The following is an 18,001-nucleotide window of genomic DNA, read 5'->3' on the forward strand; positions in this document are numbered from 1 at the left end:
TTTATTTATTTAGACAGAGTCTCACAGTGTTGCCCTGTATAAAGTGCTATGGCATCATAGCTCACAGCAACTTTAAACTCCTGGGCTCAAGCAACCGTCTTGCCTCAGCCTCCTGAGTAGCTAGGACCACAGGTGCCCACCACAACGCCTGGCTAATTTTTCTATACCCTGTAAGGGAGAGGTCTCACTCTTGCTCTGGCTAGTCTCTAATTTCTGAGATCAAGCAATCCACTTGCCTTAGCCTCCCAGAGTGCTAGGATTACAGGTACCCTCCAATCTCTCTCTAGAAATTTCAAGTAACATGAAAAAAATCATTATAAGATTGTGCGTAATATAGTACATTTTGAAGATGTTTATAGTTTTTGTTAACATAGAAAATACATAAAATGCAATAGTAATAAAATACTATAACATGGCAAATGTAAGTCTTTTAATATAGTAGGGATATTTGGAATTGCATTTGATCTGGCAATCATTAAACCAAGTCCCTAACATGTTTTTATAATGTCTCTGACTCCTTCTCAATGGATTTCTAACTTTGCTAAAACCATTTTGCTAAAAGGTCATTTTGTTTGTGACATAAATCACAGTGTCCCTTAAGGTCAATGTTGGTTGGTGGCCTTCAGCCATGATTTATTACTTATTATAGCAGCCGGACTAAAAATTGTGTCTAGAAGTGATGTTTAGTAAGTAAATCTGATTTAAAATAAGTCTTCAAGAATGAAGCTGCTTCTGTTCATGCATAAAATCTTTATGTCTCCAGAAATATTCAGAAAGTCCTGTTGATTACAGTAACATCTATAGCTCAAAGAAGAATTCAAACCACATACTATTCTCATGTCTGTTTTCGTTTTATGGTCAATCTGAATAGTTGTAATTTACATTCGCTGGCACCATACAATGAAGTTATTTTCAAACCACTGTATTTTTTTTAAAAAGTTCTTATACTTAGATCTTTAGACAAGTCTTAACCATCCATACTAACAAAGAAAAAAATTCCATAAATAATAATAATGAAACCATGGTGTTACCCTCTTTGCTACCCAACCTTCATGACTGACTTCCATTACAGTTCATTACTAACACAAGTCCCCACTGGAGAAACTCATAAGAAAGCAGAGAAAAGACAATAATAAGGGTAGAAGAGAAGCAGAGGGCCTGGATAAATGACATCCCATAATTGAGAATGAGTGCAATACAGGAGTTATTGTTAAATGGAAACAGAATGCCCCATGTAATGGACCACCCAACAGTTATGGTGAATCATTTGTGAATGGTTGTGACTACTCTGCTACCTCAACTAGTATTTCCTTAGACAGATGTTCTTTATCCCTGTGGGTACCTCGCCAGTCACCCTGATCCTCTGCCCGATGCTGCCCACATCAGCCAGATACCACCCACTGCCCTTTCCTCACTAGAGGACTTGAACCAGCTTTATTTGTACTACATTCTGCAATAGAGACCCAATTAACCAAGCTCCAAAACAAAGCTCCAAAATAGGGCCAGGAAATTGCTATGTGGCATGAGAAATAATAGTTACTACTTTTGCACAGCAAAAGTGCCTGAATTTGTGTAGAGTCCTTTGCCATATGTGATCCCATTTTCACCTTATGAAACCCTCTAAAAGGTGCTGTGATTTTCCTAATTTGGAGATGGTCTGAAGCACATAGATTACATCCTTGACAATAAGCAAGTTACTGAATTGTCAATGAGGTTGGGGTTCAAAACCAGGTTTACCTAACCTCAAGGGCAGGCCTCCATTTTGAGGCCTCTTCATGCCGTGTGCACTCAGAGTCCCGGAGGACTTGGTGCCTTCTGTGGGCTGTGCTTTGTCCTGGGCTTGAGTGTCCATGGCTGCCTCCTGTCCATGCTGACCTCTGGTACCACTCTGCTCCTCTCTCTGGTCCCCACCTCTCCCATCCCTGCTCCCTGTGACTCATGTAGTCCTAACAAGCTGTTGCACATGCAACTACCAGACAATTTTATGACCACCTTTTATTAGATTTGACATCTTTAACTGCAATGCCTATCCTAATTTCAAAGATGTTAAAATGTGAATAAAATAAAAACACAAGCACTGGAGTTGATGAAATACTGCAGTGAGATTCCAAATGTAAAGTAAGAAGGTTTCTTCAGGCAGTGCTCATAGCTCAGTGGATAGGGCACCGGCCACATACACCCAGGCTGGTGAGTTTGAGCCCAGCCTGGGCGTGCTAAACAATGACAACTGCAACAAAAAAATAGCCAGGCATTGTGGAAGGCACCTGTAGTCCCAGCTACTTGGGAGGCTGAGGCAAAAGAATTGCTTAAACCCAAGAGTTTGAGGTTGCTGTGAGCTATGACACCACAGCACTCTACTGAGGGTGACATAATGAAATTTTGTCTCAAAAAAAAAAAAGAAGGGTTCTTCCATAAGAATTTTATCTGGATGAGAAATTGGAAAGTTTCTAAATGATTCCTTTAAATCTTTAAGTTAACATGGTGTATTTTACAATAAAAACTTAATGATTGGGTCTGTAGAATCATGGATGTCTAAAGCTGGTAGTTCTCCTTTTCCTTTCATATTACTTAGGTTCCACGATCTTGGTACTTATGAGGTCAGACAATTATGTTTTTGAACTCATCCTAGGAAGAGTAGTGCATACATCATTGCTGAATACCTGTGAAAATATTAGAGTTCAAAGCTATAATGACCTTGGAAGTGTTACCTTGGGGAAGCTATCTACTGATGCCAGCACTGATTCCATCTTTCAAAGCAATTTTGGAACTGTTTTTGTGGAATGGCCAGCAGAGGTGTCATCACCTCAACTTTGTGCCTGGTTACCTTATTTACAGATGAATGATACAAATTAATTCATAAACACAACCCATGACATCTACACACACTCTTAAGTAAATTAACTAAAAATAAAATGAACACATTAGCGTTCAAAGTTAGACAATTAAGTTCATGAACTCGTCCTATAAAAAGTGCTTTGAAGGCTGGACAAGGGGCTAGCAGTGTTGCACAGCTTCCCAAAGGGAGGACTTAGAAGGTGACTGCATGATATTCAGCAATGAGGTATGTAGCACATTTTCGAAGATAAGTTTCTAAGTTTAACTGTCTAACTTTGTACATCCTAAGCATAAATCATGTCATGCCCAACACTAGGCTGTCTATATCAATTAAGATGCTGGTTGGTGTTCACCACAAACAAAACGCACCAAGAGCCAAGGCAGGAGGATTGCTTGAGCTCAGGAGTTCGAGATCCACCTGAAGAGGAGCAAGACCCATCTCTACTAAAACTAGAAAAATTAGCAAGACATCATAGTGTTTGCCTGTAGTCCCAGCTACTTGGGAGGCTGAGACAGGAGGGTCGCTTGGATTTGCAGTTTGCAGTGAACTATGATGATGTCATTATACTGTACCTGGGGGTGACAGAGCAAGACTCTGTCTTGACCAAAAAAAAAAAAAAAAACAACAGGAAATACGTCCTCAAACAATATCAACACTCACTTTGATTTTGTGCTTTTCTTTACTAATTTGGTACATAAAACTTTGTGCCTGGTTACCTTATTTACAAATGAATGATACAAATTAATTCATAAACATAACCCATGACATCTACACACACTCTTAAGTAAATGAACTAAAAAATAAAATGAAAACATTAGCGTTCATAGCTGACCCTTGATTCTTAGCCTAATTACTATGGCAGGTTCTTATTTTTATTAACAGTTTGTCTGCGTTGGTGGGAGCCCCAACAGAATGAAAGCCTTTGCACTGTTTATGCACAAGGAGCTCGAGTTGGAGGGAAGTGGAGAAGACATAAAAGATGTCTGTGCTGGGACAGACAGATATTGGATGTACAAAACCGGGCCCGTCCTCTCCATCAGTGTAAGTACTCAGCGCTGCATTTCATCTGGTCGTCAGGGGCTAGGGAGAAAAGTAAAAGCTTCTGAATAGAGGAGCTCTTTACCCTTCCTGCTTTGCATTCTTACATAATTAAACAAAGTGTCCAGGTACGACATTCATTATTGGGAAAAGTCCTCAGGGCAGAACATAGCAGGCACCAAGGCTTTGGTTTATTAGTTACCACTTAGCTATTCAAGTTAAGGGGAAAATCTTCAAAGCTCACCCCTTTCTCTTTAGTTGGTAATGGATTAACAAACTAAAAACTGCCCCACGGTTTTCTCTCTTCTATCCCTTATCCAGCTTTGGGAACATTGAGCTTTTAGTACACAGAGGCCAATTTTCTTAAGCTTGCTGAAAAGCTGCTAATGTATTTCCATGGAGCTCTTGTGAATTGCTTTCCTGAATTTAAAATATGTTAACAGCTCTGGACACACACAGTGTCCTAAAATGAGAGCAGCGTGATTTGTAGTTTTGGGGAATGCGTAGGCCGTTTCCCCTTGGGCTGAGCGTGGGGTGCACTTATGAAGGTATATGTCACACATGGCTACCTAGTGAAAATTCCTATGCTCACTCCTCTGCATGGGACTGTATTCTGATGCATTATTAGTTCTGAGTCCAGTCCAGGGCTGGACGCTACAGCCCTCATAAGGGGTGCAGGCAGTCATGCCAGGGGACAGACAGAGTATCCAGGAGCAGAGTTGTAAGTAGCTCCTACACCAGGGAGCAGGCACCATCCATCTATCACCCTGCAGTACCTGGTGATGGAGTGTGAATGATCACGGCTGAAAGCCTGGGGCAAAGAAGGGAAAATCTAAACTGATCTCCTCTCTGGGCCAACAGTGCTTGAAGCCTGCACAAATGGGAGAATTCATTCATTTATTCATGTTTTTATTCAATAAGTAATTATAGAATAACTGTGTTGGAAGTGAGCTGAATATCTCCCAATCTCAGCAAATCCTTTCCTACTAACATTTGCTGGACATTCAGATTACAGCTTTTTCCCCTTTTTGCATAGTAAGTGGGTAAGGACAAAAAGATAAGGTTTAGAAAAATGTAAAATTACTATAAATAAGGAGTAAAACGTCAGAATAAGATATGAAAAAGGCCCTAGACTGATCCCACTGTCCTGTTGGGGGAAAGACCCGAAATCTGTATCATGCCAAGGTCAGCCAGGTAGAAATAGGCCTTATTAAGGAGGTGTGGGATTCCCAGTTGGGACCCTTTCTTTTTTTTTTTTTTTTTTTTGTAGAGACAGAGTTTCACTTTATTGCCCTCGGTAGAGTGCCATGGCGTCACACAGCTCACAGCAACCTCCAACTCCTGGGCTTAGGCGATTCTCCTGCCTCAGCCTCCTGAGTAGCTGGAACTACAGGCACCCGCCACAATGCCCGGCTATTTTTTTGTTGCAGTTTGGCCGGGGCCGGGTTTGAACCCGCCACCCTCGGTATATGGGGCCGGCGCCCTGCTCACTGAGCCACAGGCGCCGCCCCAGTTGGGACCCTTTCTGCGAAAATTCTCCCCCTCCAGTAGTTGCTGAGAGATGTGTGTGTGTGCGCGTGCGTGTGTATATGTGTGTGTGTGTGTGTGTGCATGTGAGAGAAAGAGAGAAAGGGTGAGAGCACAAGTCCATTTGTCATTTTATCACCATATCTCATACGAAGTGATAATCATAAACTTATCATATATCTGACTTTTAAGGAATCTAATAGATTAAATAGTAACTCATCCTCTTAATTTGTGCTTGAGGAAAATGATACTTAAACCTCAACCCTGTAAATCTTGAACATACAAATCAACATAGGTTTGATCCTGGCCCCAGGAGGCTTACAAAGCACTTAGTAGCCAGGGCATAGTCAATGGGGAAGCCAGAGGTTCAACGTTTCCGTAGATTAATATTGATGGTGAGAAGCAGCAAGTGAAGGTGAAAATATGGTCACAGCTCCAGCGGTGTTCCAGAGTCTTTGTGTCCAAGAGTAGAGCCCATTGAGGGACACTTAATGGTCTCTGCTGTTACATCAGGAACAAAGTCGCCACTGATTTTGAATTTAGTCTCACTTTCTACAAACTAGTCTGGAGGACCTTTCTGGAGAATTCTGAGAGCAGCATAACCAAGTCACTAAACTCTCCAGCCTGTTTTGACCCCCCATCTGATGAGACTGACTGTACAGTTCTAAATGCTGCAGAAAGCCAGGCTTAAGGTCGATGGGCTTCTAATTGTCAGGAGAATTTCACCCATATTTCTACCCTGGCATCTTTCTGAGTGCTCACAGAATTATCAGCAAACAAAATTAAGTACAGTGGGAAAGGACTGGTGACATGGCAGCCAAAATTACATTTCCTGAAATCAAGTCAACCTTGCAAAAAGCCCTTTTACAAAGGTTCATTGTAAAGAGCCTGACGCGTAGGTAAAGGACGGCACTGCCCTAACAGGCCTGCGCCACTCTGTCCGCGTCTTCTGCTCAGGACCCTGAGGGTGAAGTCAACCATACTGGTGGGGAGATGCCTCCCGCTGATGTGCACAGATGGACACATCCATCAGCCTGTCACGACGGCCTCAGTTGGGGATGACGTACGTCTTTCCCAGCATTGGCGAAGTCTTAATAACTCTGTAAATTTATCTGAGGGCTGTTAACTTGTAATGAAGGCAGAAAATATGTCCCATTCATGTATCAGTTTGCAAGATGGATGTTGACTCTCTCTTTCCCAACAGCACGGTATGGGCATCCCCTCCATTTCTATTATGCTTCACGAACTCATCAAATTACTCCACCACGGACAATGCTGTGATGTCACTATTATCAGAATCGGCACCTTTGGTGGGGAATAGGTGAGATGACTTGATAACTTCCTTGTGTTCAGGTAGCTGCCAAAATACAACAGCATGCTCAGAGCTCAGCAGAAACCCAGTTGGCCTAAAAAGAAACCCAGAGGCTAGTCTTGAGGAAATCTATTCATATTACATTTTTCTTATTTTTTTCTTCATGGAAACCTAGAGGGAGAAACCCCACTGCCTACTGCCAGATGGTCTTAGGTGTTTAAAAGAGGAAAAGTAGAAGAATTGCAAGGAAATATGTTTTGAGGGTAAGGGTAAATTTTAATACTTAGGAATTCTGTTAGTGACAGAAATGTGTGTTCAAGTAAAAAAAAAAATCATGAAGATTTGCCAGTTTTATCAGCTGTGTAAGCAGACTGCATAGGTCTTAGAAAAACATTGCTTTTAACTCACATCAGTTACTACACCCTTTTCTTGGCTGTCTCGTATCAGTACATCAGAAAGAGACCAGGCTAGCCTTTTAGGGAAGGTTAAGGGATACTTCCCAAGATTTTCCCAGAGCCTCCTCACCTCCCTTCTTCCTTGGCTGGACAGGCAGCTGTAAAGAGGCCTTGTTTTTGCTTTCAGAATGTGCTGAAGTGACGTTTTTAGGAAAACTCTCCTTCTTCAGTCTTTTCTTAAGGAGCAGATCTTGTTAGGGTACGATTTTACCATATCAAATGCAAATACAGATTGGGCATTGTAAATGGAAAATTTGGTTGACAGTGTGAACTGAATGGACATTATATAAAGGGCTGATATTTTAAGAGAAATGATCTTAGAATTACACATTTTTGGAGCAAGAAGGGACCTCAGAAATCCTGAAAAACTAAAGAAGTAGGCTGTTCAGTATCACAGATCCACAGATGGCTGAGCCAAGCAGCGCCCCTAGAACAGACACGTTCAAAAAGCCTTTCTGCAGTTATGGAGCAGGAATGAAGTCCAACCAAGGTCTTCACACATGGGACAAAGAAGGACATTTATCCAGAGACAGAAGCAATTAGTGTTAGATAAGGCATCGTGTACACTGTAGTTTATACAACATTCAAATAAACAATAGCAGGGACCAATGCATATGGGGATGAATTAGATAACATTGTTTTTTAAGGTTGCTCATGATCCTTGGATTGTGGAATACAAGGATCTAGCTCCATAGACCACATCTATGCTTTGTGCATCTGGCTGATGAGGTTGCCTCTTGACATTGGTAAGTGTCCAGCATGGGCAAGGCACTCTGCTGACCATCAGCTCATGGTCATGGTCTGATGGTTTCATGGCAACATGATGGTGCAGCGCATGGCTACCACCAATATCACAATGAAAGCCTATATGAATGGTGGTAAATGAGACCACTGCACTGGTGTGGACACTTTCATCTTGAAGTTTTGTTCTCTTTAAGAACTCTTAGCTTATCCATAACATGTACATGTTTGTGTTGTTTTTTTTTTTTTTTTTTTGTGATTTTTGGCCGGGGCTGGGTTTGAACACGCCACCTCCGGCATATGGGACCGGTGCCCTACTCCTTGAGCCACAGGCGCCGCCCATGTTTGTGTTGTTTTAAGCAGCATTGCATTTGAGATGAAAGATGTAGAACTTAATTACTTTGCTAACATTATCACTTCTTACATGAGCCAGCGCACTTTGACAGTGATAAAGTACTCCGATAAATAGTTATGTTGGTCTTTGAGAGTCTTGAACCATGACATCAGTGCTCTAACAGATCTAAATATTAGGATAGTATGTGAATAACATCATTTTTGATGCATACCTTATTTGGCTTATTTAAAAAGTATTTTGACCCATTAAAGCTCTATCATCAGAAGCCACTTTGGATTGCTAGCTGGATCTTCTACAGTGTTTTGTAATTAATTCTACTCTGATCAGTATCAAAATTTATACCACCCAGAAGGATAAACTTAGCTCTATAAAAGAGATTGGCAAATCTTTTCTATAAAGGGCCAGATAGAAAATATTTTAGGCTTTGCAGATCTTGTGTTTTCCATTGCAACTTCTCAACTCTGCCCCTGTAGCTTGGACACAGCTATTAACAGTATGTAAATGGATGTGTGGGTGGCTGTGTTCCAATAAAACTTTATTTACAAAGGCAAATGGGATTTGGCTTATGGACTATAGTTTACAGACCTATGTTCCATGGCATCTCTATAGAATCATTCACTTATTCCCCAAATTTTTATTGCGTACCTGTAATGAACGTGGCAGGTGCAGCACTACACTAGGGGACGGCAGCAGACAGACGTTGTTCTTGCCTTTATGGAGCTTATGTTCTGTCAGAATGATAGGTAAACAAATGTGGTAATTTTAAAAGATGTGACAAATGTTAGGACAGAGAAAGTGTAGGGCCCTATCTTCTCGTATCTTCTTATTCATCCTCCACATAGAAAGCAGACTGAGTTAAAAGCTGGGTCAGAGCTGGGCCTGGGGAAATTTAATGTAACCTATCTGTGTTGCCTTTTCACTTTTGGACTTGTTTGTTTCCCTCCATGGATTTGGACCTTCTGCAGGAGGTGACTTATGCTGACACTTGAAGAATGAGTTGGTGTTAATCTGATGAAAAGGTGTGGGGGAGGATGAGAGGGCATCCCAGGCAGGGAGGATGACAGCTGGCAGAAAATGGTTTCTTGAGTAAGCCCGACTCCCTTGAGAAGCCAAACTTCATAGCAATGGAGGGTCAGCCAAGAGGCCTAATTTGCATGGAGTCAGGGAGGGGAGGGAACAAATGTGACAGGAATCAGAAGAAAAAGAGGATAGAGATGCAAAGAAATTATAGTAATCAAGGAGTTGTGGAGAAGATTAAATATTAAGAAGTCACATCACTTCATGAAAGCTACTTGCTGGCAGTCTCATTTAGTTTATTCCTGACCTAATTTATTCAAATTTGAGCCTGAAGGCTGATACTAATTTGCATGCCCAAGAATCATGTTTGTCTTGAAATTTAAACCCCATCACATTGTAAATGTGAATCTGGAAAGACAACAAATGTAAATGCCTGTTCTGAATGTTACTTAATGGTATTTGGGAAAGAAAATAATTTTAAAGTTGAAGATAGGGGGAATCATTAGCAGCCAGGGTTAATTAATGTTGTCAGAATAGATTGCACACTATGTATCAAAAGTAAACTCTAAATCGTATTCTTCTATAATTGCTTATTTATTCCCACATTGCAGGGATTGTGCCTGGGACTGTAGTAATAACAGATACAGCTGTAGACTCCTTCTTCAAGCCCTGGTTTGAACAGGTGATCTTGGATAACATTGTCACCTGTAGTACTGAACTTGACAAGGATCTGGCTGAAGAACTATTCAACTGTAGCAAAGAAATCTCCAACTTCCCAACCCTCATTGGACATACAATGTGTACCTATGATTTTTATGAAGGTGAGAATAATTTATAAACTCTGAAGGCAACAGAAAATTGCCAGCAACTCTTTGTTATTCAAGCCCATAATTTATATTAAAAACTCCACTTTAGAAAACTAATAATTGTGGATTTAAAAAGGAACTGAAATAGCCTTTTTAACTTACTAAATCATAAGAACATAAGGACATAATAAGCAGCGGAAAGACACCCAGAATGAATTTATACTGAAAGTAGGTTTAACCTCCAGGAACAAATTGAATGCTAAAATGCAATTAGTGATATTTGTGGAATTTTATCTCTGTTTATGCCTCTAAGGGAAATATGCTGATTCTGTTTCCACCACTCACCTGGACCTGACAAGGGACTTGATCCCCAGGAAACAATGGGAACTAGGAAATAAGAAATGTTTGGGGAAACAGATCCCACAGGGACGAGATAGTTTCAGAGTGGCGCATTTATCTCTCAGCCCTGAGTAAAGGGTCCCCAAACAGTTCAGAGACAAATTGAAGGTGACTTTTAAGTAGGAGCTCTTATACAAATCTTCAAGAACAGACCCTGCTCCTTCCAGAAGAAGAAATCTGCACAGGGTTGGTATCATGCCTTGAGGAGCCTTCTGGAAATCTTGCAGTGTAATTTTGTTCATCTCAAAATCTATATTATTTCATTATAAATTTTATTTTCCCTTTGGATAAAACTTAATTTATACTATTGAATTTTTAAAAATTATGTACAGAGGTAGGTTACATCATCTGTAAATTATTGTTCAGGATAGTAAACATGGTTTCACTATATATTTGTTATAAAGTAGGAGGGGTATTGGCTCTGACAGGGTTGAGCCCCTCAATCCCAGGCCGGCCCCCAGGCCCTTCACCTAGAGAGTCGCCCACCCTGTGCTCAAGCGGAGCTTGCAAATGGCAGCCTGTTGGAGTTAGCGTTTTCTTTGGCCTGCACAGTACTTTTTCAAATGCAAATTATTTTGCCCACATTTATAATTTCTGGATATTTCATATGAAAATCCAGATTTCTGACTTTTTGAAATAATGAGGTCTCCATTTGCTGAAGCTACCGTGGGTCTGCTCCTGTCAGACCAGGCAGCCTCCCCTTGACGTGACCTGCTTGGCTTCCGGGACATCTGCGTTCAAAGCAGCTTCAATTTACACTGTTAGCAGTATCGGCAGGCAGCTCTAAGGATCAAGGGGAAATAGACTGCCAGGGTGGGAGTAGTGTGAAGGAAATGAAGGAAAAGGAGAAAAAGACAGGAGAGAGCCCCCAAGAGCCTTGTGTGAACAGTGAAGAGTGACAGGGTGTTACCAGCTCACCGGCTCCAACCCCGGCCCTCTCAGGAGTGGCCGGCGGGGGAAGAGGTCGGTTTCTGGGTGCACACAGAGTCCGGGGGAAGTAATGGGGTTAGGGTTTTCTTCCATCCTTCTGTCCCCACTTGTCGATACAAGTGAAGTTTAGTGATAAATGAACCGGGGGCAGCCAGGAAAGGAGACGTGATCACTAAGGGTGGCCCGCAGCCCGAGGAAAGGCAAGGGGGGAGGTGGACACCACCCTGCTGTCTGTGTGTGGCTGCCACTGTCACCACAGTCATGTGGAGAGCTGCAGTGACCAAACCACCATCCGATCCTCAAGTGGTTCAGGAGCATCACTGAGCCTGGAAGCCTCTCCTGTTCCTCCCTGCACCTGTCCCTGGGCCACCCTGAGTCACTGGAGCAACCTGAGATTCTCCTCAAAGGGCAGTTCTCTCAGCGACCACCAGGTCATGAGGTTCCTGGGCACAGTGCTGGCTGCTGCGGCCTCTCAGTTGGCTAATGGCCCCCGAGCTGGAGCACTCAGCCAGGGACACCCCTTAGCCTTGCTCCGCAGCCTCTGACAGAAAGATTCAGACGGGACCGTTTCTCCTATCCCGGGAGCAGCTCAAGACTTAGAGACAGCCTAGTGTTGGCATTTCAGCTGACCCAGGCCTCCTTGTAATGCCACTGCTCCTGTGGTAGGATATCAACTCACTAAACGTTTTCCATTCTCCTTCAGGCCAAGGTCGTTTAGATGGAGCATTGTGCTCCTTTCCAGAGAAAAAAAGTTAGATTACTTGAAGAGAGCATATAGAGCTGGCGTCAGGAATATTGAAATGGAGTCGACAGTGTTTGCAGCCATGTGTGGACTTTGTGGTCTGAAAGGTAAGTTTGTCCGGAGTGTGCAGGGTCAAATTCTCTTTCATGAAGGCGTTTTCACTCCTCAGAAGTACAAGTTCAGCTCTGTATTACTTTGAGTTGAATGCATGCTTTATAATTGTTTATAATATGCGTTATCTTTTGTGAGTTGACAGGACATTATTCCCATTATGCCAATGAGGAAACCTAGTCTCGAGGGTCAAAGGCAAGTTGCCCAAGGATACCACCTAGTTGCTGATGTGGCCAGGACTTAGCAGCAAGCTCAGTTTTCTTTATTCTGGTAGTGGCTGTTATTTTCTATTTACAATTAAATTTATTGAGACAGGATGGAACCAAAATATTCCTAAATGGTCCATCAGCCATAATTTTAATTAGCACGGTCAGGGAAGGTTGGAATGAGGAAGTGCCACGAGGAATGTGGGGGGAAGAGCATTCTGACAAATGCAAACCTGAGGCCACACAGCAAGAGCATGCAGTGTGCTGGTGCCGCTGGAGAGGGTGACAGCAGGGTGGACAATGGTAGGAGAAGATGTGCAGACTGTGGGGTCACTGTGAGACCTGTGACTTTCACAGGTCATGCACTTGATGAAAAGTCCTGGCACCCGGAGGAAGCTACTGGAGGCCTTGGGCTAGAGAGGACTGGATCTGCCTGCATTTTAAGAGAATCAGGGAGGCTTCTGAGTTGGGAGGAGCCTAGTGGTGTCCAGGGCAGAAGTGGCGAGGCCCTAGTGAAGGATGCAGCAGCTAGAGATGACACACAGGAGTAGCAGTGCAGATGGTGATAAGTAGTCACACTCTGGGCACACTCTGTAGACAAAGCCTGACCATTGTTGAGAATTTCTGTGAATTTGGGGAGAAAGGCAGTGGTTAAATATGACTCCCAGGTTTATGGCCTAAACACAGCTGACAGGATAAGGTTATCATAACTGGGATAGAGAAAATTTAAGCCAAAATTTGGGAGAGTAGGCATCCAAACGGAGGCTAAGAAAGCAGGTAAATTTAGGAATCTGGAGTTTAGGTGAGATGTTTGAATGAGAGAAGTAAAATGATAAATGTTTAGATATAGCTGGTGTTTAAAATCAAGCAGTGGGTGAGATGACAAAGAAAGAGGGTAGACCCAGATGGGGGGACGCCACAGTGAAATGTGGGAAGTGAAGGGAGCTGGGAGGGAGCAAGAAGAGTGGCCAGTGAAGGTGGCAGGGCCCCAGTGTCCTGGCACCCGGAGGAGAAAACTAAGCGGTAGTGAAGAATTACAGGACGATAAAGCTTTATTTTATCACAGTGGAGTTTTAATTCCAATGTTTGTCTTTATGGTCCATCAATTTTAATCTACACATTATCAACAAAAGTATGTGGCAACATTTGAAGAAAACATTGTAGAAAAAAGTTATAGTTCATAAAAAGCGATAAATTGTAGAACTGCTATTCTTGACGACTCGCGTCTGTCAGAATCCACATCCATGTGAATCCTCGTACAATATGAACGATGAAGAGCAAATGCACCTTGGCATTCTTTACAAGGTCATCATTCTACTCCCTTCCACGGAAACAATAGCAGCTGCTTCTCTCTCTCTACATTAATGAGAGTGGGCAAGCTTGACCTTGCCTGAGCAGCAGCCAGGTCAGCACACAGCCTGCAGGGACACGTGGACGCAGATATTTCTGCTCCAGGAAATACCTCCTCACATTTCTTTATTATATAACAAGTGATCACCTGAGTCCTGTCTCCACCTAATATGTAAATATGAACCAGAATTTGGCGATCAATTTAGTTAACCATAAAATGCTAAGTGACGGGCACCCTGCCCTGGTGATGACCATCAGTTCTTTCTTAAGAGGCACCATTGGCAGCCAGGGAGAGTTCTAGGCTCATGGGCCCTCAGCCCCAGTCTTTCTCTCTTTAGGATGTTACAGAAACCTTTGAGACATTATTCTGCTATGAGCTTTTTTGTCTTTGCTACAGATTTTTGTGAGCTTGCTCTCTCTGCCACCTGCAGGTGTCCCTCCTGGACGCTTTCCTCTCTACCTTTCTGTAGTTCCCGCCGCCTGCTGCATTTTCTTCTTTCTGCTGCCGGGAACCTGCTGGTAGCTGATTTCAACCTGCAAATAGCTCTCTTCCAGACCACTGCTGCAGCCTTTTCATCAAGTAGATCCCTCCTAGGCTTCAATAGTCACACGAAAGGAGGCTTCTGTAACTCTGATTCTGTAATTCTTGGAAGTGTTTCTATCCGGATATATTCCTGGTGACAGGGGTTCTTTATCTCCCCCAGAGACCACTGTTTTAAAAGGTAGATCCCTAGCCACCAAGTACATAGACAAAGCCCTCAGGCATGGGATGCTATCACGTTCCCTTCTTTCATTACCACTTCATAATGTCCTACCCCTACAGGACTGAAGCTTGGAAGCTGGCACCTGCCACCTTTTGATTTTAAGCCATGTTTATAACCTACTCTGTGTGAGCCAGAAAAGCTTGCTTTGGGGGAAGGGCTGAGAGTGCATTCAAAGCAGCTGTTGAAGCAGAGGAAGTTAGAGAGGATGGAGTAGTGATAAACAACATGGAAAAGAGATTTCACCTGGCAGCAAGAGCTGGGACCCCACAGGCCTATCCCCCACCCCCTGTCACTATTAGTAACACACAACCCATCCTGCCTGACTCTCCAGGCAGCCTTCTGAGATCTTTTCTGTGCCTTCCATACTAGCAGATGATTGGATAACCAATCCGAACTCCTACTAAGGGGATGGCCGATGGCTTCATTGTATTAAATATAAATAACAACTTTTTATATAAACAAAGGTGTTCTAGAGACTCATTGTCCTAGCTCAGAAGAATCACTTATTGAGTTTGGACCACTGCAGAAACAGATCTTTCTGGGTCTACTGGCACAAACGGGTCTTGGGTCCACGTGAATTCCCACTACTCACTGTCTTTGCAATTAGTATCAAATCTCATCATAAATGTCACCTCTGCAGAGAAGGCTTGCAAACTCACTCGTTCAAAACTGTGCCATCCTACTGCACTCGTCTGCATCACATTACCACTGTTGACTATATTTTGACTAACTTATATACTATTTTGTACATTTTTTGAGACATAGTCTCACTTTGTTGCCCTTGGTAGAGTGCTGTGGCATGATAGCTCACAGCAACTTCAAACTCCTGGGCTAATGTGATCTTCTCGTCTCAGTCTCCTGAGTAGCTGGGACTTACAGGCGCCTGCCCCAACACCTGGCTATTTTTAGAGATGGGGGTCTTGCTCTTGCTCAGACTGGTCTCAACCTCCTGAGCTCAGGTAATCCACCCACCTTGGCCTCCCAAAGTGCTAGGATTACAGGCACGGCCACTGCACCCAGCTATTTTGTGCCTATTAATGCATGAAGGCATTATTATTTCATCCCATTAGATTATAAGTATCATAAAAATGGGGACCTTATTTGCCATTACTAAATCCATTGGATATAGCAATGTCTTTCATATGGGCTTTCAGTGAATATCTGCTGAGTGAATGAAGAATGAGAGATTGAATGAACAGAATGGCTACTACCAACAGATTCTTTCTGGCCATGGCAAACGTCCATAGCAAGCTGGATCCTTCACTCCCCAGCTCATTAGTGGCTCAGTATTGCCTAAGAGACGTAAGAGTGCCTCCTAACTGTCCCAACAGAAGGAGGCAGAGCCTTAATGTCAAGTCTCCCTGTGCTGTCAGGTCTGTACAAATAATTCTTCTGCTGTGTTTGCAACCCCTTGGTCTCTTGATATGTGATAGGTGGATAAACTGCCCAGAATAAAGCCACCAACCCGTAAATCACTGTTGCTATGCTGATCCCATCATTCTGGAAGAGAGTATTGGGAACCTAACATTGCTTTAACAAAGATTCAGTCGCAGAGAAATAGTGGAACTCACCACATTATTTCACATCAAAAAGCTGAATCTTTAGAATCACATAAACCTGTACAATGGAAGCACTCTGTGATGCTGAAAAAAAAAATGCATTCATTTATCATTTCATAAGTTGCCCATATCTGTCCCTCTCTCAAGGCAAAACCTACTTTAATTAAACCCCTAACATTCAGATTAAAGATGATAATCCTTTTGCACTGTGAACTTGCGATAAGTATGTTCAATTTGTATTCGTGTTTTAAAGATGGTGCTGCCTTTTGACACATGTGCGTGGCAGGATATGAAGCCTAATATTTGTCTAAGTAAGATTAGGTTCTGCTTAAATCCCCTTCTCTTGTCTTTCATTGTTTGCAGCCCTCACAGTGGCTTTTCTTTAGAGTAAAGGAGGAATTCAGGGTTATTTCCTTAGACAGATACTGGTAACTTCAGGGAAATATTCAGTCTTTATATTACTTTAGTGCAGTTCAGTAAGAGGGAGCAGAATCTTGACTTTAATTCCATTTTATGTTCTTTTGTGCTTCCCAGCCACAAGGGATGTTGAACTGTGGGAACTGCACGGTAATTACTGATAAAGTCAGAAAGGTATTACAACAAGGATTAAAGGTTATATTCAGTTTGGGGCTGGAGTATTTCTTAACCCTAAAATGGAGATAAATCAGGATTTTATGCAAAGCTACAAGGCAACCAGTTGTGGTTCCTTTCACACACACAAGAGAAAACCAAATGGTAGCTCAGAGATTTAGATACATTTCCCACTTCTCATAGTAGCTGAGCAGGAATCTGGACCCAGCTCTGTCTGACTCAGGCCCCTTTTCAGGCTGTGCTGCTTCTTGCCAGCAGCCTTCTCATGGAGATGTAAGGTTGGTAGTCTCTGCATGGGAGAACCAAAACGTGCACATGGGTAAGAATCAATGCAGGATTTTCTATTTTATTTTATTTTTTCTAATTTTATTCATTTATTTTTAGACAAGTGCTCACTCCGTCACCTAGGCTGGAGTGCAGTGGAGCAATCATAGCTCACTGCAGCCTTGAACTCCTAGGTTCAAAGGATCCTTCTGTCTCAGCTTCCCAAGTAGATGAGACTACAGACACATGCCAGCATGCTGGGCTATTGGGTGTACTTTTACAATTTTTTGTAGAGACAGAGTCTGGAGTTATTGCCCAGGCTGGTCTCCAACTCCTGGCCTCAAGCAATGCTCCTGCCTCAGCCTCCCAAAGTGCTGGGGTCACAGATAGGAACCACCATGCCCTGCTGACACGCTATTGATTTATTTTTTATTTCAGATTAACACGAGGGTACAGATAATTAGTTTACATTGTTTGCACTTGTTAGGTAAAGTCCAAGCTGTAGTTGAGCCCTTCACCCAAGAGGTGTACCATAGACCCTTACACTGTGCTATTAGGTGAGAGGTTTTCTATTTTAAATGTTGTGAGCAGGTAGCTCCATGAGCTCAGCAAGCAAACCCTACGGGCTGAGCATATGCCAACTGGGTTAGTGTTGGACTCAACTAAAACATTGAGCAGATACTCATTGAGTAGAATGTGTAACCATTATTTTTCCAAGAAAATCAGTCATTGTATCTGGAAGATTGGATATAAATGGTTAGCATATTAATTCACTTACTATTTTTACAAAGGCAAGACCAAAACATAATTTGTTTCCTTTTGCTTTGTAAGCTTTTGCATATTTTTAATCAAGGTCAATGTCTGTAGTTTTGGTTGCTGCATGTTAATTCTACTCTCCTGCCCACTATCCCACTCTTCCCTCCCCATTGCTAACACACAGATCAGAGAATCATTTCAGGTCCTTTTGTGTGGCTGGCATCACCTGTGACCCTCCTTTG

General features: G+C 42.6%; 1 pseudogene; it reads left to right on the top strand.

Annotated features, from left to right (window-relative positions):
• Positions 1–18,001, top strand: part of LOC128587508 (uridine phosphorylase 2-like) — a 34,792-nt pseudogene that overhangs the window by 9,578 nt on the left and 7,213 nt on the right.

The sequence above is a fragment of the Nycticebus coucang genome, chromosome 6, assembly GCF_027406575.1.
Source record: "Nycticebus coucang isolate mNycCou1 chromosome 6, mNycCou1.pri, whole genome shotgun sequence".
NCBI lineage: Eukaryota > Metazoa > Chordata > Mammalia > Primates > Lorisidae > Nycticebus > Nycticebus coucang.